A 24,329-nucleotide genomic window follows, 5' to 3' on the forward strand; every position below is an offset into this window, starting at 1 on the left:
ATCTGTTACTAACTAGACATAATTTCATTTTAATTGACTTCAATGAATTCTTTTGTTGATCACTGCTTCATTTAGACTTCCAGGTGTGTCCTCTGTCCTCTCTGTAGATTTCTAGTTGACTGTGGTGATATTTTAAAAAAGAAATAAGTATACTATAGCATCCTGTTTGTTTGGGAATGCACGAATTGCTAAGTGTATACTATAATAATTTGGACAATTTATTGTACTACAGCATGTAGTGTTGAACCTAGGAATGAAAATATTTCTTCTTCTAATGTTTGAACAAAGTAGAGAGAGACCATAAGAGAAGACAGGGTTACAGTACACAGTTTGGTTTAAAAACTTTTTTCTTTCATTTATTCCATCTTCTCCTTACCTGACAATTTTGGATGATTCCAGATAAAGAATTTCCCAAGAGCCAGGTGTGCTGATTCAGGCCCCATTCACACATTGTCTACTATGGTGCCAATCCTTGACACATTAATGGGCATGTTGCTATCACAGAGCATAACTTTACACATACCCATCGTCCATCATGTGGCTGGAAGCAACATGGCATCAATGGTCTCAGGGTGAAAACTATATAACTGTAAGCAACAAGAAAACAAACAAAAAGCAGTGTGTTAGTTGCCCACAAGCCATATCAGACAGAACTAGACGTTTCTGTGTTTGTAGAAGAATCCAACACAGCAACTAATGCATGATAATCCCAAAATAGATATGTGATGCTTTCCCTGAAGCACTCAATCTGTACTTCTAATATAGTATTGCCGACATGGAGGAATTTTTGTATGACCAGTGTCACCCTCCTCCCAAAGAAAGCCCTTTAGCAAATGTCAGTGCCTGGGGAGGGTCACGGTTACACTGTCCATGTTGTAACAGAACTACATGTTGAATGATGATGTAAACAACTTTGTCCATCTCTTCTATAAAAAGTAGGTAACCCTTGTTGAAAGAATGTGCCCACTACACTAACATCATAAAGCACTGGAAAAACATTCTGGCCCTGTTTATACTACCAAAAGAAAGTAGACTCCATTGCTGTGGGGTCCATATCATTCATGACTAGATTTGCAGCACAACTGTTACAACCAGCCATTATTCTGCATCAAGGGAACACAGAATTTACTCAATATTTCTGGAAGTTGCATAGTGATCCTGCTGTTTCAAAAGCGTGGATAGTTGGATCAGGCTGGATCTGGCCAAATCCACTGATCACACCACCAGCGGAGCAATCACTGCATCATTGACAGCAAACAGTTTTCTGCTGTTGATGTTGCATTTCTACTAATGTCATTTTGGGGGCTGAGCCATGAGATCAGAATTGCAACATCAGCAGCAAGCCTCAGAGAAAGAACTGCTTGCCTGCAATGCTGCAGTGGTGATGTGCCCTTGAACTGGCTGGCTATGTAAACAGCCAGAGGCCTCTGGAGCTGCTCCTGGGGCTGCATCGGAGTAACTCCAGAGCCCTTTATAGCTGGTTTTCCAGTAGACATGCCTATAGAGTTACATGGTGTGATGCTCCAAGACAACGCATTAAAGTTAAGTTTCTTTAAATTATAGGCAAGAACACAATTCACCAAGAATGTTTCCTATCCAAACTGGGTCCATTTCAATGGGATTCATTTTGGAGAAACCCTTAATAAATTGTATCCAAAGTTTGCAAAGTGTAGAAAGTGTTTTCTCCACAGGACTCTCATTGTCACCAATGATATGACTGTAGACTGGGTGGCTTGAGAACTGTTGCCCAAATGTCATGCTGCTTGTTATGCCTTGTCCTTCAATGATCTTTTGAATGCCTACATAAATTAACCACACTTAAATACTAGCGAATCCCACTTCCCAACTGAATTAGTGATGTTATTTATTCCATGAATATGATGCTGATGGTTAAATGGGAGTGGATATGAATCGCATACAAGGAATGTAATGTTTGATGTATTATGGATAAGCTGCAAGACCATTTATTTTTGGTACAATAGAACCCTGAATTTATTTTAATACTGATGATAAATTTTATCCAATTTATGATGATCATATTCTGGTCCTTAAAACGATTCAAAGTTTACATTAGATAGACGTATAATGGAGTTAGTAGTCAACTATTTTTATACATATGTTTATTTTATTTTAAGTAATATAAAGAAACATTGACATGCATGGTCTTTCAGTGAAACCATTAAAAACTTTTTAATGATTTTGTAATAGAGTGGATGAAATCTATGGTTTGTAAGTTAATTTGAAAAGGTACAGGGTATAAAACAATATACATATATGTATGTATGAATGTGTATATATATATATATATTTAGGTTACAAAAGACTCATTTCTGTAATATAAAGAATATCCATTGCTATTTTGAGAACTGACCTATTTTTCTCGGAATATAAATAATCCCTTAAACATGGAAAATAACATCTGTATAGGATGGTATGTATTCATGATGATGTTGGGTCATATTGCTGCTGAAAAAGAAAAACATCAAACAAATTCTTACAATGATTGTGTCATCAGGGAAGAGTTAGACTTTTTTTCTTTCTTCTTTGCTCAAAGCCATAAATATATATATATATATAAATACAAATAAATATAAATATAAAGATTATTAATAAATTCAACAAAATCATAAAATAATAAAAATATGAATATTTTATTTGATCTGGGATGTTTCCACCTGAGTATGAGGTATTTTATCTCTTTTATGAACAGATGCATTAAAGTAAGATATAGAAAGGCCTTATAGAATCTATGGTGGATCACAGAATATTAAAAATGTGGAAAAGTAGTTGCCTTGACCTACAGAATCCTAAGAACACATTGCTTGTGTCCCATGCTGACAAATATAACATGTTTGGTTATTTTAAGCCATGACTGGAATCTTCTTGATTAGTCCAAACTAAACCCATTCAATGAATTCTTGAATTGTAGGTCAACACATATGTTTCGATACATATGCTTTAGATAGGGTTAGCAATAGAATTCAGGCCAATGCTAATAGCACAGGGGCTGTTGAGAGGCATGGCATTTCCTTGAAAATTAAAGAAAACAGGTCTAACACATTGAAGCAGGCTTCTTTCGGAAACAGAAATGAAGCTGAACTTCGCCTGAAACCTAATTAGAACTCAGTAAACATATACTAATCAATTATACTAGTATTCTTCCCATTTGTCAGCCTGTATCTCACTTTGCTTTATTATGTATAGAACTTGATCTCATGCACACAGCTAATCCAATCTAACATGCCTTTCCCAACTTAGAAATGTATAAGTAATTTTTTCAAAAAAATCCCAGTTGGTTTGATTCCATGTTCATGTTTCTTCTCTCACTATTATGTATCAAGTAACTATAGTAATAGTGCATTATGCTTTCCTTAACTAGTTGATAGTGAGGACCAAAACACTAACCCAAAAACTTTGGTTGACCTATCCATGGATCATTGTGTGTATCTTAACTCTTTAAAAAAAAAAAAGAACCATCCCATTTTGGAGAAACCAAAAGAAGCATCCACCCCCTGTACTCTCTCTACTATGGCACTCCCAATGCCTGGGTGAGAAAATACCAGTGGCTGGCTCTCTGAAACAGTGTTGACACCCTCTCCCTGGAATGATTATTGACTTATCCACAGGTCACATCAAAATCCATAGTTTTGGCCCCAAAACCTGTCCTCAACTTACACATGAGGATAACTTAGGTAAAGGTTTTCCCCTGACATTAAGTCCAGTCGCGTCCGACTTGGGCGGTTGGTGCTTATCTCCATTTCTAAGCTGAAGAGCCAGCGTTGTCCATAGACACCTCCAAGGTCATGTGGCCAGCATAACTTCATGGAGCACTGTTACCTTCCCCCGGAGTAGTACCTATTGATCTACTCACGTTTGCATGTTTTCGAACTGCTAGGTTGGCAAAAGCTGGGGCTAACAACAGGAGCTCACACCGCTCCCGGATTCGAACTTGTGACCTTTTGGTCAGCAAGTTCAGCAGCTCAGTGCTTTAACCCACTGCACCACCGGGGGCTCCTTGGTTAATGTATACATGGATATATATTGGTAGTCTTTTCTGCTTTCCCTCTGAAATGCCCTCCTTTATAATTTCAAATGAATTTCAATATACAAAGCTACTTTGTGGACAACAGTCCCAAAAACATCCTTGTGTGTAGCATAGTGGTTTTACACACCACTTTTAAAATCTGTTCTACTGCTCTGTTCACTATGAATCTCTGGTACAGAACTGTATAACCGCTCCGCTTGAGGAAGCAACATATTTTCCCAGTCTCCTATTCTGTTACAGACTACAAATGTTGCTAAATGTACAATGCAGACATTCTACAACATGGTCAGATAGAGTGATGGCAAAGTTGAAGGGGTTTTTGTCCTTCCAATATTTCCAAAACCCATCATGGGTATATTATTTTAGAGATGGGTTTTTGAAACATTTATTCATTTTTAGACATTTAACAGACAAGTGTTTATTTTTAGGGGTTCAATTTCTAACTTAGTATTTATGCTGCTGGTTCTCCGTCAACTCACAGACTTCTTGTGTTTGAAGATATGCCTTCAAGTCGCCTGTAGACTTATGGTAACTTCATAGGGTTTTCTTAGGCAAGGAAAACTTAAGATGTGTTTTTGTTGGGTCATTCTTCTGAACTATAACATACAGTCATTGAGGGAGTTTACAACATACAATCAAAATCTGAAGCATAAAATATGAAAAAAAAATCCATTGTATGGTCTACATTTTTAAAATTCAAAACAAAATAAAAATAAAAGAATACTTAAGAAGCTAAACATACCCATTTTTCTCCTATTCCTTTGAGACTGCAGTTTTCAACAGATGTCTCTATGGATGTTATTAATGCTAATTTCGGGGTTTGCCCTTGTTGCCCTTGTTGTCAATAAGAGTAACTTCTACAAAGAAATCAGAGCTATTTGAGTAATGCACTTATGGACTTAGTCAAAGGATCTCAGAAGTGGTACTAGAATCCCCGCAGTTTGTTGCATTAGATGAGCTCTAATTATGCTGATGTAGCTCCTTTGGGAGTAGTTGAGTCAGGATATCATATCCTGCATTAAACCATATACCTATCCAAACTGTTACCTCACCTCAGTCATTCTTCAGAACATACAATGGGCCTAACCTCCTGTCCTGGGCCAGATGATTATGATGGCATTAAAAACATGCTGGATATACACACATGTAATTATCCCTTATGCATACAATCAATGTTGGAAGAGACCACAAGAGTTATCCAGGCCAACCTCCCTGCCATGCAGGAATACACAATGAAACCACTCCTAACAAATAAACATCTATCCTCTGATTAAAAACCTCCAAAGAAGGAGACTCAACTACATTTTGAGGCAGCATGTGCCACTATCAAACAGCTCTTACCATCATGAGGTTCTTCCTAATGTTTTGTTAAAATATCATGTTTGGGTGGAATGTCCTTTTTGAGGTGTTGCAGGAGCTGGAATTCACTTTCTCCCTCCATAGAATCCAAAGTCACTCCCTCCCTCCCTAACCTGTTCTAAAGCTGCCTTGCCCGGCGATTCAGGATCAGAAAAGCATGGCTAGGTACCTGATCATAGTGATGAGCCCCTCCCCTTTCTATCATCCTGTTTCGTCAGCAATCACCAGTGAAACAGAAGGTGTGTATGGCCCCTCGCAGCAAGCTGCACATCCTCCCTTCTTCCCCCATCACACAAGGGCATCAGGGTAAGTCGTGTTGGCACCCTGTCCCTTCCCCCATCAGACAGAGGAAAGCATGGTAAGACACATTGGTGTGCTGGCATTTGTCCCATCAAATGAGGGGAAAAGCCTGAAAACTGCAGGTATCTCCATCGTAGCTACCCAAAAGATGATTCTTACCATGGTGGCAAGGAAGCTAGAATGCAACACTTACTGCTTCAACAACAGATGGGGTGGGTCCTCAGCCTGTGTCATCTGATGGAGTGCATCTAGATCAATTGCCGAAGAGGAGCCCCAGCATGGCAAGGGGCAAAAAAACCCCCCAAAAAAACAGTGTGATGAGGTGGTAGTTCTGCCATAGTCCAACATAAAATGAAAAGTTGTCAGTGCTCAGATTTGTTAGGGTCTTCCATGGGTTTTATTGATTCTGTAATCATTCTGTGTCTACATAATGAAAGGTAGACAGCTGCATCCCCAATGTTTCCTGCTTACCATGAATCGTGGAATAGTCAAGCAGTTGATTTCATGGCCTTGGAAATTCAGGGCAGAATATATGTATCAGTATAGTATGTCCACATGCATATATTTATGATATGCTGGGGAGATGTTGGATTGAGGCCAATGTGATTCCTGGATATTTAATAGCCAGGAAAATACAGAGGACAAAAGTGAAGGAGTGCAAATTTAGTTGTGAATTGGAATGGAGAAATACGTTAATGATAAAAAAAATTAGTTCTCCTGCATCGTTTATGAGAAAGGGACATTTTGATTTCACACTTATACTATGTAAGAAATTGACAAAATGTTAAGTACAATAAAGGAACTGAGTTTTTAAAAAATGAACCTGAATAGTCAATCTTTTCAACTGTAGGCTGTTTCAAAAATGGGTAATAAAATCAAATGCAGTAATTTAATTACTAGGTTTCTGTATTTTGATTATTAATCTTTCCTAACTGCCGTACATTGCTGAGCTCCTTCTAAACCAGCAGAAAGAAATCTGCTGGTGCTTTTTTGTCTATAAAGCATGTGTGGAAGTAATCTACATCCAGTTACCAGTTGGATTTCTAAAAACCATGGACACAAATCTACCCAAGATCTATGGACTTTTGATATCAATAGGAGAATGAAACAAGGATTTATTTATTTATTTGCTGCATTTTTATACCGCCTTTCTCAGCCAGAGGGTTGTAATTCTGTATTGCAGATTATGTCGCAAAACTTTAACTGCACAACTTTATACACATTTAGCTACACAACAGAGGACCTTTTAGTGATTTTTTTCTCATGTTAGAAGCGACTTGCAAAACTGTGAGAAAATTGTCCATCTGCATGGACGTAGCCCAGGGGATGCCTGGATGTCTCACCATCCTGTGGGAAGCTTCTCTCATGTCCCTGCATGGAAAGCTGGAGCTGACAGACGGAAGCTTACACCGTCTCAGAGATTCAAACTGGTGACCTTAAGTTCAGTTGGCACAAGTGTTTTAGTGAATTACAAAGATGTTTACAGGACATGGATAAGAGTGTACCAGTGTGCAGAAAGCTCTAGCAGTGAACATCAGCACTCCCTAGCTGGTGGCTTAATGTGCTTCAGGCTCTACCAATGCACCTTGGCAGTCCCTTGCTGTTGTCTGGATGTATTTCAGCAGTGCCTGACATACATGAGTGCCCATTGAGCCTTGGGAGTACAATGAGTACTTCATTGATTGCCATAGCCCCCTCCTTAATACAGACATTGGGAAAGTGCTCAGTTCTGTTTCTCACAGATAACGTCATAGAATCATAGAGACCACATGAGCCATCTAGTCCAACCCCCTGCCATGCAGGAAAAGCATAATCAAAGTATCCCTGACATATGGTAATCCAGCTTCTGTTTAAAAGCTTCCAAGGAAGGGGCTTCCACTACATTCCCTTACAGAGAGTTCCACTGCTGAACAGCTCTTACTTTCAGAAGTTCTTCCTAATGTTCAGGTGGAATCTCCTCTCCTGTAATTTGACAAGTCCACTTGTGTTGATGTAAGTCCCATATTGCATTCCCTCCTAGGATTTTAAAGTAATTACTTTGTTTAAAAAAGATATATGTATTCTGGAACATGAGGCTGGTAAAAAATATTTCCATGAAATAATAATGGTGTCTTTGGCCACGCAGCAATCAGAAAGCAGTGTTATGGCAGCAGTGTGTGAAACAGATCACACAATCAGCACTAATGTGGAGTAAGTATGGTAAAGACCGATGTCATGCTTTCATAATTGAACTAGTATGATTGTGATAACAGTATCATGTGGTCTGCATGTTCATCACTTACATACACCAGTTAAGAAATTCACTAGTTCCCATAAATGCTTGCAAGGATGGGTACATCTGATGCTATTATTATTATTATTATTATTATTATTATTATTATTATTCACCCACATCTCTTGATGAGTCAGAGTACAATACATTCAAAACATATGAACATAAAATATATGCAATAAACTACATAGATAAAAGCTCAAAATATAATAAACTTGCACCCAACACAGATACAGAATTGACATACAGTTACAACAGAATGTAAATCAAAACCCATGATTGAAAATTGACTGGGCAGGCCTGCTGGAAGCGATGGATCTTCAATTACATTTTAAATTCCAACAGCCCGTTTAGCTGTCAGAGCTTTTTTGGCAGGTCATTCCACAGCCATGCGGCAGCCAATGAAAAGGTCATTTGAGTGACAGTCACCAGTTGGGTTCTGGCTGGTTGGAATAGGCATCCCCCAGAGAACTCTCCTAAAGGGTAAATTGCACAGGAGAAGGCTATACTGTAGGTAACTTGGACTCAAACCATGTAGGACTTTAAAGGTCAAAAACAACACTTTGTACTTTGCCTGGAAATTAATTCGCAGCCAGTGGAGTGACCTTAGTCTGGGTGTAATAAGCTCATTCCTAGATGTTTCTGTAACCAATGTGGCTGCCATGTGTTGAACTGGAGTTTTCGAACTTAGTACAGAGGTAACCCAATGTACAGTACATTGCAGTAGTCCAACCTCCAGTGCTTGCAATACCATCTTTAGTAGGCCTGGGTAACAACGGAAAAATTTGTTTCTAAAATCGATTTGTATTTGGGTTTTTTTTTTGTTTCGATATTTAAAATAATTACAAAATTTTCCTTTTAAAAAGTTCGATATTTACGAAATTTCGTAAATGGTAAAAAATTAACTAATCAATTTCCGAAACAATAACGAATCGATTCGTTAATGGCGGACGCGACCGCGAAATACGCTAAAAAACCTCCAAAACCTTCTGAAGCTTCCCTCTCCCTCTGTTGTTGACTGTTGGTGTGATATTATAATTTTTTTCACTAATTAAACCATAAAACTGGCCCAGACATGCGGAAATAATAACAAAACGACCTCAAAACAATAACGAAACGAATACAATATCGAAATACGAAGCATTTACAAAACGTTTTTGAAAATTCGTTTTTTTTAATAATTGCTCCAGAATGGTTCGTTATCGTTTTGTAATTGAAAAAATTAACGAATTATTAACGAATTACGAATTAACGAAACGAAACCGCCCAGCCCTAATCTTTAGGTCCTCAGATTCTGGGAAGGGGCACAGTTGGTGTATCAGCTGCAACTAGTAGCAAGCACTCCTGATTGTTGCTTACACCTGGGCTGATCTGTGGAGAAATGGATTCCAACCTGCGAACTCAATCTTTCAGGGGGAGTGTAACCCCGTTCAGAACTGGTTGGCACACCTCCATCTCTAGATTAGGACTCCTGATGGCAAGCACCTCTGTCTTGTCTGGATTCAGTTTAAATTTGTTTTTCCTCAGCCATCCCATTATGAATATGTATAACATTTGCATGTGTTTCCAAATTCTGAAACAGCCCAACAAATCTGACTGCCCTCCCACCCTGCTAGCTGGTTTTCATTCATAGCCCACTTACTTGATCTCTAAAATGGCATTGCACTAAAACCCTACATTGTAGAATTAATGCAATCTGGCCCCATTTTAACTGTCATGGCCCAATGCTATGGAATTATGGGAATTGTAGTTTAGTGAGGCACCAGCAATAATTGGAGAGAAGGCTAAAGACCTTGTAAAGCGATAGTTTATTTATTTATTTATTTATTATTTACTTTACTTATATACCGCTGTTCTCAGCCCGAGGGCGACTCACAGCAGTTCACAACCAGTAAAAACAGCAATAATTCAATGCAATAATGAACAACAATTAACAAATAACATATTATCCAACAACAGAATTACTACATTAACCAGTCACTATCGTCTCATAATCTAAAAAACATAATCCAAAATTCATCTTCCATTGTTCCATTCCTATGTTCATTGCCAGTCATTGCACTAGTTATTCGAACGCCTGCACAAATAACCAGGTCTTCAGTTTCTTGCGGAACACCATTAGAGATGGTGCCAGCCTAATGTCCGTGGGAAGGGCGTTCCACAGCCGAGGAGCCACCACCGAGAAGGCCCTATCTCTCGTCCCCGCCAGCCGTGCTTGAGAAGCAGGCGGGATCGAGAGCAGGGCCTCCCCGGAAGATCTCAAAGTCCTGGTGGGTTCATAGGCAGAGATGCGGTCAGATAGGTATCTTGGGCCGGAACCGTTTAAGGCTTTATAGGCCAATGCCAGCACCTTGAATTGAGCCTGGTAGCAGATCGGCAGCCAGTGGAGCTGGCGCAACAGGGGGGTCGTATGCTCCCTGCGTTCCGCTCCTGTTAGAATCATGGCTGCCGCACGTTGGACTAATTGGAGCTTCCGGGCTGTCTTCAAGGGCAACCCCACGTAGAGAGCGTTGCAGTAGTCTAGGCGGGATGTAACCAGAGCGTAACCAGAGAGTTCCCATAATTCCATAGCACTGAGCCATGTAAATGGTGTTAATCTGCATGCACCCTAAACTGTCTGAATCTTTGAAATTATGTGTTGCCTTTCCTTTAAAATATGATCTACTAGACCTACTCTACTTGAAATGAGAAGACTTCAAGTCATACTTGCTTAAAGACAGAGCTGTATTGTAGCATTGTTCAATAACTTTCAGCACACCTTTTTACGTGCCTGCCTTTAACCTTATTAGGCCACTCAGCAGTATAAACTGCAACATTGCAAATATATTTTAGTACATACAATAAGACACATTTGGGACTCTGCAGCACGGATGATCTATGTATTGTATATGCTGTGAGCCATTCAAACATCCACACTTACAAAGACAGAAATAGAAATAGCCTGTGATCCCTGGGGATCAAAGTACTCCCAAAATAGGAAGGTAAAGAAAGGAATAGTTTAGTATTTTTTTCCTGCTCACCCAGCACTTATTCATGAGCTTATCATGCTAGTTAGGAGAACTCATTAAGCTGTTGCCTACATTTCTGGAAATCAATTGGTCTTTGTCACTACACTGAAGGTAGGACACAGAGGATCACAATCCATCAAAATGTACTTTCCTTTTACAATAAATTAGTTTTCTCCCTGTAAATCCCATTGAAGTCTTCATTGTGAAAGTGAGAGGATGGGGGATGATCTGGTGAAGCTCAGAGGTGACATATCAGTCATTGAAAAAATGCAGATATTGTGCAGTCTGGTGCTCAAAATGTATTATAAAATTCTGAAGGCTGTACAGTATGTGTATTAAAAAAGAAGGATTTGAAATAATAATCTGAAGAGCAGCAGCATCATGTCTAATTAACCTGTATTAAATGGACAGATAAAGATAAAATACTGACTACTTAAAAATGTGCCAATAAGGACATTATAGAGACCAAAGAACATTTGAATTATTTAAAGTATTAAGAAAAGACAGGGTTCACCTAGCAGGGGTGTTTTGATATTGTCATGTTCATTCAGGGACTCAGAAAGGAACTGGCAGGTTTCCATCTCATAGAAGACACAAAGGAGGTGTTTGCACAAATGAATGGCATAACACCACAAATGCAAATCTAACTAAACATTAAGTGTAGTTCACAAAGGAATCCATTTGCACAGAACTGAAATAGTGTGCAAATCACCATTGTCAACAGACTATTCCATCAAATCCACTGTAATTCCATCAAGCTCAGAAATGGATGCTTCTGAATATTATTTGTCCTCACATTGTATTTTTTCCCACACTGGAAATTGTAAAGGCTCATTGTGGCACTTCATGTGTCGGGATTCTCTTCCTCCTGCCACAGTGCTCAAAACTCTTCCAACTTACTGAAAAGCTCTCAATGCCACTTTCTCAACCATTCTGTGCTTTGTGGAGTTCCAGAAGGTTCTCAGATACATCTCGCTATGTCTCCATAGCCAGACATGAAATGATGACAGCACTATTGAAATCATCCAGAGCTCTTAGAGCTGCTGTAACCAATTTGTCTCTGACTATGGTGATGTAGATGGAAACTTCTGCAATCCTGGATGGTTACCATGAAGCATAGAATGATTATGAGTAGAAGCATTAAGGGCTTTTCAGTAAGTCAAGGAGAGACTATATAGCTCAGTCTAGCATAGATCTACATGCAGATGTTTGCAGCTCCAACAGGACCATAGTGGCCAAGGGATGGTAAAGGTAGGAAAGGATGGGCATCTGCTGTTGCAATAGTTAGTCCATGACAATGCAGGCATCCTCCTGAATCTCCCAGGCATTGTCCACAGATCCTGGAGATATTGTCATTGTGTACATGAAGAGACCTCCAGGTGTTTATGAAGACTCGAGGACGATGACAACAACAGGCCTTAGGCTTGTATACTTCTCTAGTCCCTTCTCACTCCCTCTTCATCTTTGAATAATCCTATCACTCCTGTCAGGAATCTATCTGTTCTTTACATGTTTACAATTATCCTTTCCAGGATATCTGGCAAGGCCTTACAATGAATCTGAGGTTTAATTCAAATTTTAGACAAACTGTCCAAGGTGTTGAAATTTGCCCCAAAATATGTTCAGTTTAGTTCCTTAGATTGTTTCTTTAAAATTCAGACTAAAACCCAAAACCTGACTAATATGGGAGTCACCAACCCTCGGTGCAACATTTCAGTAAAAATAACAAAAATCTTGCGACATTTTAAAAACTATCTTTCATCTGATCATGTGAACTCGCAGTTCATGGATACTTATGGAGGGAAATCTGCAGTCTTCTCGGACCCTTTGCCTGGAATCCTGCTGGTACATACTACAAGTGCGGAGATTAATTATGCATGCAGCTGCTCTTTCTTGGTGCTTTTGGAGGGGTCAGTAATAGAAGCAGCATTAGACAATCACTGACTCATCACTTCCATACTGTGAAAATCATTCCTCCATGGACTAGGCATTCAGGAAGCACTGGCATGGAACCCGTAGACTTCTCCTGCTGTTGAACATCTCTCTCAAAAAAAGAGGATTTGTCCTCCCCCCCCCCCCCAATCCTGAGGCTTTTTCTTCTGTTCATCACCATCTTCCCTTCTGTTCATGTAGTCCTAATTAATAGGGCTTTTTCCTCTGACTCCTTCTTGTGGTAAAGAGAAGAGTTGTTTCTTTCATGCAGCTTATCCTGTAACTCCTAAGTTAGCCTTCTATCCTTTGATGTGGTGGTGACTGTTCTCTCATCAGCATGTTTGAGCTAAGACTTAGTCTCTGTTCATGAAATAGGAGATGGTGTCATCTTCTCTTTCATATTAGACAATGATAAGTTTTGGGACAGTCTTGGATCAAGTGCATTGCTTTGGGGAAAAGAAACAGGAAATCCTTATATCACATGTATATAGTAGTTTTGCTGGTCAGAACTTTATTTTACTCAGATTGATATCTTAAGCATGGACCCAGTCTAGTCTATGTGGTTGTGCTGTCAGAACGGGATGAAAAAGTTTCAGCTTCTGACCTCTCTGTAATAGGTTGCCATGCATGACTGCAGACCTGTTAAAATCAAATGGAAAACTCTAACACTGCATTTCCCATCTCTTGATTAGTTTCATTCTCCTGAAACCTGTGTTACTGTAATTTCCCATCAAGCATACAAGTTCAGTTGTAGCTCAGATGCTACATTCATTTGGGAAAAGAAACTTGAAAATTGAGATGTATCTGATCTTGAACTTCACTTTGATCTTAAAGGGGGAAAATAAGCAAGAACCTGTTTTCCTATATTTACTGAGTGATTCATCTAATTTCCTGTTGCTCCATCTCATTACTAACTGTGATGTATTTCTAAAGTTGAAATCAATGCTGATTTCTAAATTTCCTATTACCTGGCAAATTGCTCTGTCTACCAAGGAACCCACTCATATTAAATTGCTAAAACAGCCAGGACTAGAAATTTAAACAAAAGAAAATAATACACTGGAAAATATTTGGAGCAGAAGCAAAACGTATAGAAATGGTTGGATTTTACAGCTAATATTATAGACAAACTCTGCAAGGAAAGTACTTATTAAAAAAATTGCAGGAGAACAAAAGAATAGAAGAAATTGAAGAAAACTCAAACTATCATATCACAAATAACACCATAGCAATGATAGGGGATAACTACTTATAAATACTACCAATTAATGGCATTCAAATAAAGATGGAGGAGATGGTATTTGAGAATTGGCCCAATATGATTCAGAAAAGTAGATGTTTCCTAATGCCCCAGATAGATAACTGAGCCCAGTAGTGAATCATTTGCAGTTTCTAACTAGGAGAATGTGAGGGAGGCTGCCTTACAGGTGTGCTTTCACATTCCCAGAAACCCAGTTTGCATAAGCCCCAGGAAGCACAGGGTAAACTGCCCAGTTGAGTACAATCAGGTGGGCTATTGAGCAGAATTGCAGAAACTCCAGCAAAAGCTTCACTCTACTCCATCTTTTGACATTATAAGCAAGTGTTCAGTTGATTAATCAGTTCTGCACTTTGTCCACATCCAATCTCCCTCTGTTTTGCTGCTTGCTGTCATATGGATTTCTTTTGTTCTGTTCTGTACACACATACACTTTATTTCATAGCATTCTTTTCTGCACAAATACAATGATTAAACCGTTACCATCATGTATAGAATTCTATGTTAACTAATACGCTCTAAGATTTAAAAAACAATGAAACAGAACTAGTTTAATTGCTGGGACACTTGGCCATATGTTAAGGCAGTAGCTCTCAACCTTCCAATGCCACAGTCCCTTCATACAGTTCCTCATGTTGTGGTAACCCCCAACCATAAAATTATTTTCATTGCTACTTCATAACTGCAATTTTGCCACTGTTTGGAATTGTCATGGAAATATCTAATATGTAGAATGTATTTTCATTCACTGGACCACATTTAGCACAAATACCCGATACGCCCAAATTTGAAAACTCGTGAGGTTGGGGAGGGGATTGATTTTGTCATTTGGGAGTTGTAGCTGCTGGAATTTATAATTAACCTACAATGGCATTCTAAACTCCACCAACAATGGAATTGAAAAAACTTGTCACACAGAACTTCCGTGACCAACAGTATATACAGGAAGGGTTTGGAGGGCATTGTCCTTGGAGTTTTGGAGTTGTAGTTCACCTATATCCACAGAGCACTGTTGTCACAACTCTACACAACATCTTTCAGTATAAACAGACACTCACTATGCTTGTCTTCAGTCAGTCTGAAGTCAAAGCCAAAGTAGATTCAAATAAAAAACTAGACAGGAAGAATCCAGGAGGCACAATCAATAGTCCAGTCCAAAAGTCCGCACCAACACATCCAAACAATACATAATCCAAGGTCCGAAGTCAAGGTCTAATACACGATAAGGCACACAAAATCATCCGACAAAACCCTAAGCTGTATCAGGTTCCAAACATTGCTCCCAGCAAAGACCAAATCCAAACTGCTACTCTTTATTTTCCATAGCACAAGCGCTCCTCTCACCTGATGGCCCTTCTCTGTGCCAATCAGGCAGATCTACGCAGCTGAATAGCATGAGTCCTCAGTTGTAGTCTTTCTGGGATACTTAACTCTGCCTCATTGCTCCCCTTGAGGCACTTAGTCCTGCACTGCAGGGGTAGGTTCCTTGGTGTCAGGCTGCAGCTGTTGTTCCCTGCTTTCCACTGACTCAGATGCTGGGCCTGGCAGCCCTACATCTTCGTCTGTATTGCAGACTCTGACACCTGTGGACTCAGTCAATGATGGATCTCAACCAAACTTGGCACAAATACTCAATATGCCCAAATGTGAACACTGGTGGAGTCTGGGGAGAATAGATCTTGACATTTGGGAGTTGTAGTTGCTGGGATCTATAGTTCACCATCAATCAAAGAGCATTCTGAACCCCACCAATGATAGAATTGAGCCAAACTTCCCACACAGAACCCCATGACCAACAGAAAATACTGTGTTTTCTGATGGTCCTTGGCTACCCCTCTGAAACCCCCTTGAGATCCCCCCAAGGGGTCCCATCCCCCAGGTTGAGAAACGCTGTGTTAAGGTAACATCATTTGCAAGTTTTATTTGCTAAAGTCCCTCCTTCTCCCCCTTTTTAAAAATGCATTTCTAAATTGGTCGCTAAGTTTTTCTTGTTGATCTTAGAAAAATCTCGCAATTTGCCAGAAAATTATGAAGGAAAAATGAATATCCTGTTAATATTAGCATTTATGCCTATTTAAGATCTCCTAATAACAAGGACAGAAAAGGGACGATATGCATAACCCTCTAAACACAGTTCTAACTCACATCTACAGATGAAATAGAATTAATGTCTTGTATGTATTACTATTATAATACATACAAGAGATTCCATCTAAATATTTGGTACATTGGTAAGAGCTGTTCAACAGTGGAATGTGGATCCTCAGATTATGATAGGGTGTCCTTTTCTGGAGGTTGGATGGTCAGCTATCAACTAAGCTTTGATTATGTATTCCTGCATGACAGGGAATTGGGCTAGGTGTGGTGTCTTCCAGGTCTGTGATTCTTGATACACTACTTGAATGTCCAATACAACCACTGCAGACAATGACAAGTGAACCTCCTATCTTGATCTTAGGGCTTTGCCTACCACCAGTATTCCACTGGTGCTTTTATTCCCACTTCACTTTATCTGGCTCCATTAACACTGCTGCCAACCTCTGGCAGATGGTCCTAATCTCAGTGTAGTTCTTTTTCATCTATCGGTATCTTCATCTAGAAGACATACTTAAATATTTTCTAATGTGGAGTGAAATTCAATTCCATTATCATTTATTACATTCTCATACACTGAGAGCCCTGATAAATATCCAAGCATATATTCTATTATATTAATTGATATAATTACTTGATAATCACTGCTTATATGTTTGGACCATTAATCAGCGAAGAAAACCTTTTCTCCCTTTTCATTCCTTTTCTTTACTGAATGACATTCTTGTACACATGCCAGGAATGAATCAGAAATGGTTCCTACTTTTGGGGTCCAAAGTTCTCCATGGAACTATATTATTGCACCATGATGATAAAAGATTTAAAGGGTAATTTTAAGAGATCATCATCCACTTTGGTTCAACACATTTATTATAATTATTGTTTCACCATTACCTAGCCAGGTCTCAGGAGCAGAAAGATAGAGATGAATTTACACATTAAAATGTTGGCAGGAAGCCATAATGAATTAATTGGGAGCAAAAAAAAACCTCCTCTTCTCTTTTAAACAGAGATCATATTGTTAAGAAATTTCAGTATCTGGGAATTTATTAAGAAGGGGTAATAGTGTCACAGCTTGATGCTGCTACAGCTGTTAAGCTTCCTTGTGCTAGAGATGAGGTTTAATGGAAAGGACACAATTATGAGGAACCTGACCTACAAATCAGAAAGTGTCATCTACCATGAATATGCTCCTTCAAAAAGATAAAGATAATAAACATTTAAAACCTATTTTAAGGAGATAGAATGAAGCATAATGCTGATGGAATTATGTAATGAATTTGCCTAAATACACTAAAGGTGCCAGATGCCATGTGACATTGAAAGCTAATCAGGGTCAATCCCAATATTATTAATACTTGTATTGGAGACCTGGTGCTGAATATCCAGAGGAATGAACTAACAAAATACCTGAGTATTACTTGCTGTAATAGATCTACCTTTCAGTCGGCTAGGCCGAAGCCTGCATGGCAGTGGCTGGCATCTTGGTAGTCAAGCAGAGCAGGAGGAGGAGTCAAGCTGACTCCTGATTGGGTATAGCCAGTAGGGGAGGAGTCAGTTTAGAGAGAGGGAAATAAGCTGCCTGTTTTGACAGAAAGGGGAGAAGGGTTTAGACTAGAGACAGAGAAGGTTATGAATTTTGAGATAGGAAGTTACAGCAGGGATCTGACAGAAAGGGAAGAGCTTTTAGTGAGCCTTTAGGTTAGGGAATAAGGTTAAAACATTAGGCTAGAGTTTTACTACGTTGAGAGGACTAGTAAAAGAGAGCTGTGTCTTATTAAACTTAAGAGAGGTTTAAAGATACCTTATAGCCCAGTGAGTGAGGCAGACTGGAGTCTGTGCTCTAAGAGAAACTGTGTCTAAAAGTAGAACAGTTTGTTAAAGGGACTCACAGCTGTAAAAGCTATTCTGTCAGGGGAACTGTTTGTTTTAAGTAACCAAGTTTATGCAACTGAGTCAAGATTATGTACCACTCATTTCCAACGAGTTGTTGTTATTCTCAAGTTGAATAAATTCTTACTAGTTAACTTTTAACTGGTGTATGCCTCAATCCATTCGTTTCCCTCAGAACTCACATCCTCTCAAAATCATTTTTAAAAGTCCAGTCATCCAGTGGAGGAAGCCATAGAAGATCAAGAGCTCACACACACATTACCTATATTACATTCACACCCTTTTGGTTCCTCAGGCCAGCAATTCTGAGGTGGTGGCGGCAAATACTACCAAGTACTTCGGTCACTTGCATTTACAACATAGGGTCAGCCTTTGATCTTTGCTATATCGAAGGGCAGAGGTGTCATTCGTTGTGTCCTCCCTGCCCGGATATTTCTTTAAATATGTTATACTTGCCTAAGATAACCCCATGAAATGTATGGGGTTGCTGTCAGTCAAGAAAGGACATTATTTATTTATGTATTTGCTATATTTTTATACCACCCCTCTCAGCCTGCAGTGAATTTGAGGCGGTGCACAAGGCAACAATTAAAGGTACATACATATGCACAATTATGCATGCACAATAGAATCACATCCACAACTCCACTTCTGCAACCCTGGACTGAATTCAGCCATTTCACACTGAACAAAGACCCAACTGCTCCAATGTACAAATCTATAGATTAAATAAATAAAACATATTAGGATGAGAAGCATGGCTATAATATACTGGTTTTCTATAAATCATGAATGGGACATTTCCAGAAGCCAAAGATAACATTCTGTCCTCCCACAACCCTAGGCGGCTGCATCCACATCACTCTTTCAGTGTCCTTGAGATATTCCTGCCCTAAGGGGACATTTTGACCCACTCAACACAGCTTTATTTAGACTGATGAGTTTTTTTGGTTTTGAAGAGGAGCATTCTCTTACCGAAGTATACACATTCTTATGATGATCTCACTCTACAAGAGACGTCAAATGTGCATCGGCTTAAATGTCATTCTAAGAAAACCTAGCTATTTTAATTAGCATGATTCAAAAGTACCAAATGGAATAATGGATGTCAGTTTTTAGACCGTTATCATAATTAAAATCAGCTCAGTATCATGTATTCACCAACAATAACAGTTAGAAAAAAACAAACTCTTTGCTTCTCATTAGCACATTTATTAGATGCATCCCATTCAGAATTAGTAAAACAATTGATTGCAACATGTTCAGAAAGTGTGGTATACACAAAAGGCTGGAGAGGCAGCAGAGAGACTACCTGAGACCTGGAGCAATCCAGATTCATGAATATTGATTCATTGTGGCTACAATCTTTTTTAATGGATCTGTAATTTTCCCTACAGAAGCACTGGACATTTTTGTCTGATGTGGAACTCTGGATTAAGTTCAGGTGTGTGGATGTGATGGATAGATTCAATGCACATGGAGTTGCATCATGTATAGATATACAAACTGGACATGGTTTTGCATTTCACAGGATTGCATATCACACACTGTGGATGACTACACATGTACATTCAGGCCTATGAACTGCAGTTCAAGGAGGGATTTATATATTTTTCAGTCAGTGCTTCATCAGACCACAAATCCAAGGATCCCACAGGATGCAACCATGGTGGTTGAAATAGCATAATTATGATATAACTGCTTAAGCTGTATTGCCACCTCTCCCAACCTTGGTTGTAGGTTATTCTGCACTACAGGTTTGTAGCTGATAGTCTGGTGAGGCCAGTGTCTGTGTACGTTTCAATTCTAGGACACCACTCATGCACAAATATTACTAATGCAATCACCATATCACAGAAACAGACAGCAATCAATTATATGTCCACTGAATACAAGTACCATGTATTCAATGAGGTGCCAGTGCCACATGTAGGAGCCATTCTACATGTGCTGCCCGTGCCCAGCAATAAAACAAGCAGCCTTAGGCGCCAATCTAAAAGGGCTAAATTAAAGATAAAAATAGGTGGAAATGGAAAAGAAATACTCTATTTTTAAGCAAAGCCCTCTTTTAGCATTTCCCCACCCACTGGGCCAAATCAATATTTCACAGGTGTTATATTGTACATCCTAATAGCCTTCCAATCAGCAGTGTTTTCGAAGGTCTAAGTACAATTGTGAGTCCCAACTAGACTAAACAAAAGACATACACACAAAACACACATACTGAGAAAGTGAGCATATACAGAAATCACAAAAGGAATTACGTATTCTTGCAGTGGCCTCCAAAATTCAAGCTACTTCCACTTGGCAATGGCTGATTGAAGCTCCTCTATGATGTTCTGAAAGAGGAGAAGCTTTTATAGTGGTAGCCATTGGCACAGAGGCACGTTTTACCTGGATCAAGTGCAGAAAATTTTTGCTACCTGTGCTGTGACCATTGAAACCAAGTAGCCAGAGACTAATGGTGTGAGTTGGGGGGAAAGACTGTGGGAGAACTTCATGCTGTGAAAAGAAAGCTTGTTAAGGATAACAAAGCCTACCACTCCACTTTCTTTAATTATCTTTTTATTTAATATCTAGATTTTTCTTATTATAAGTGAAAGGATCTTTGATCCTGCAGTTGTCACTTGAATTGCCTCAGATAATTTGCCTCTTTTTTGTATTTTAAGAATTAGTAAGAGACTTCTGGTCTGGACATGGTGGTGAAAAAGCAAGAGCTTTGCTAGCTGTCAGTAAGCAACCAACTTCATGGCTTCCAAGTGCCCTGCAGTGAGTCAGGAAGACTAGGCTACATAAATCAAAGAGGCAGATAACTGTAGAAACTTCTTGCATAGCAGCTGTCAAAGAGGGGCTGACAGAACAGTGGAATCCCCTAAAATGATTAATTGGAAACAGCCTTCCCAAAACTGCACAGCTAAGAGGAGAAAAGATGACATCAAAACATACACGAGTTGGATTGCAGATGTAAATTACAGCTATCATTGCCATTCTGCTACAGCAAGCTTTAAAAAATTATTATTATTTTATCTTTTTTATACCCCAACACCCCTGAAGATTTCTAGAAGGTAAAAGAAAGAAGCAAGAAAAACAAGAAGCTTTTAATTAATGTGTTTTTATGTTCCAATTTTATGTTCCAATTTATATACAGTAGTCTCTCACTTATCCAACCTTCGTTCATCCATCATTCTGTATTATCCAACTCAGTCTGCCTCCCATCCAGATGAACAGCTGTTTCAATACATTGCGATGTTTTGGTGCTAAATTCGTAAATACAGTAAATACTACATAAAATTAACATCTATTGAACTGCTTTGTCTGTCGATTTGTTGTAAAACATGACACTTTGGTGCTTAATTTGTAAAATCATAACTTTATTTGATATTTAATAGGCTTTTCCTTAATCCCACCTTATTATCCAACATTTTCACTTTTCACTTATCCAAAATTCCGCCGGCTCATTTATGTTGAATAAGCAAGACTCTACTGTACATGTTTATATGCATGAACCAATACAATACTTCCTAACATCTATATAATATTTGTGTTTGCTCTCTCCTCCTCCCACCCCTCCCAATTTAATGACTTCCCATCCCTTGGGTTGGAGACAAACAAAAACAAAGCTTTAAGTCCTAATCGTGGAGAGAAGAAAATGAGAAGGTAAGACACAATGGTAAAAGCAGTGGCAAAGCAGACAAGATTGATTTGAACTATAAAAAGGACGATAAAAGAGTAAGCGAATAAAAGCTCCCTCACAATATAAATAACCTCTAAACAGAATTGTAATAGAAGTGTTTGGTCAAATAATGTAAGAAGAATCTTACTTAAATTGTGATTTATAATTTGTCAATCTAAAGAGAAGGATTATGGCATTTTGGGAACTTGACCTTGGAAAAGAATGTTTCATCTAATCTGAATTAACACCTCATAAAATTTTGAAATAAATAAGGCACAGAGAGAAATATTTGGATTAAGTAAATCAAACAAGAGAGAGAACTGATGGGAATGAATTGCAAATAATAGGTAGAAGAATGGGACTAGGACCTTGGTGGGTAGTGTTTGCTGGTACAATTCTTATGAATACAATTAATAATAATCTTTTATTTTAGAATGAGGTTGGAGTTGGAATAGAGAGAGACAATGGGTTCTGTTGGAAAAGCTTCCACAGAAGCCAAACAGTTTTATTATTTTTAGACAACAGCCACTTTATTATTATTAAATGTAATAAATAAGGCAGATTTATTTATCGTGTCACTATCAACCAGACAATTGTATTACATTTATAACAAATTTTTAACAAACAGACAAAACAGAGTTTGCAAGCTTGGTAGTTGATTAAATGTCCTTTGACCAGTAGCTGGCCACTTGGAGTGCCTCTAGTGTTGCCGCAAGAAGGTCCTCCATTGTACATGTGGTGGAGCTCAGATTGCATTGCAGCAGGTGATCAGTGGTTTGCTCTTATCCACACTCGCATGTCATGGATTCCACTTTGTAGCCCCATTTCTTGAGGTTGGCTCTGCATCTCGTGGTGCCAGAGCGCAGTCTGTTCAATGCCTTCCAAGTTGCCCAGTTTTCTGTGTGCCCTGGGAGGAGTCTCTCATTTGGTATCAGCCCTTGATTGAGGTTCTGGATTTGAGTCTGCCACTTTTGGACTCTCGCTTGCTGATGTGTTCCAGCGAGTGTCTCTGTAATAATAAGGTGAATGTCTCTGTAGTAATAAGGCAGAGAGCACAGAGAGAAATATAGTGAAATAACAGAGAGGACTTGTGATGAGATTGTAAAGGAAATAAATTGTATTGGTCGCAGGTTTATAGAATCATAGAATCAAAGAGTTGGAAGAGACCTCATGGGCCATCCAGTCCAACTCCCTGCCAAGAAGCAGGAATATTGCATTCAAATCACCCCTGACAGATGGCCATCCAGCCTCTGTTTAAAAGCTTCCAAAGAAGGAGCCTCCACCACACTCCGGGCAGAGAGTTCCACTGCTGAACGACTCTCACAGTCAGGAAGTTCTTCCATATGTTCAGATGGAATCTCCTCTCTTGTAGTTTGAAGCCATTGTTCCGTGTCCTAGTCTGCAAGGAAGCAGTTAACAAGCTTGCTCCCTCCTCCCTGTGGCTTCCTCTCACATATTTATACATGGCTATCCTATCTCCTCTCAGCCTTCTCTTCTTCAGGCTAAACATGCCCAGCTCCTTAAGCCGCTCCTCATAGGGCCTGTTCTCCAGACCCTTGATCATTTTAGTCGCCCTCCTCTGGACACATTCCAGCTTGTCAATATCTCTCTTGAATTGTGGTGCCCAGAATTGGACACAATATTCCAGGTGTGGTCTAACCAAAGCAGAATAGAGGGGTAGCATTACTTCCCTAGATCTAGACACTATGCTCCTATTGGTTTAGGTAGGTACTAGGTAGTAGTTTTCTGAGAATGAGGCTTTGGAGTTTATTATTATTATTAATAATAATAATAATAATAATAATAATTTAAAAGTACTTTCTGAAAGAAATGAGGGAGGAGAAAAAAATAAAAGGAGAGAAGAGAAGAAGCTAAAGGCTTTGTAAAGGCTAAAGAGTAACTCAAAGCTCAGAGCCACCCTAAAAGAAAAGCACACTCACTCACCCAAGTCCCCAAACACCATTTACCCACCCACCTGTACTTTCCAACTCCCAGTCCCTAAATAAAAAAAATCACAAAAATAAACTCAAGGCAAATTAAAAATAAAATTAGATTCAATGAGCCAAGCCAACGAGCAAGTAGCAAGACAATCTGGCTGCTGTTATCAAAGCATCTCTCTTTATAGCCAGGACGCAACTGAGCAATGGAGGCGCTTGCCCCATTAAATAGACTTTTGATATGCTTAATATGTTTTAATCTTTTGAAAGACTATTTGAAAGACTATTTTAATTGATATGTATTATTTTTACAGTTTTATAATAATGTGCTTTAGTGATATTGTTATAATTCAATTTGGCATTGAATTATTGCCATAAGGAATATCATGGCTTTCTTCTATGCCGATTGGCCCAACAGGCAGGGCTCACAGGGAAACCCCAGGCAAATACTTGGCAGCCTCTCTGCGCAATGTGTGATCCCGAATAGAAACTGAAGGTAGCCATGATTGGCAGTTGCATTGTCTGCTTTGGTCGAAAAAATCATGGCAGCAGAGCCCT

The sequence above is a fragment of the Anolis sagrei genome, chromosome 2 (assembly GCF_037176765.1).
Source record: "Anolis sagrei isolate rAnoSag1 chromosome 2, rAnoSag1.mat, whole genome shotgun sequence".
NCBI lineage: Eukaryota > Metazoa > Chordata > Lepidosauria > Squamata > Dactyloidae > Anolis > Anolis sagrei.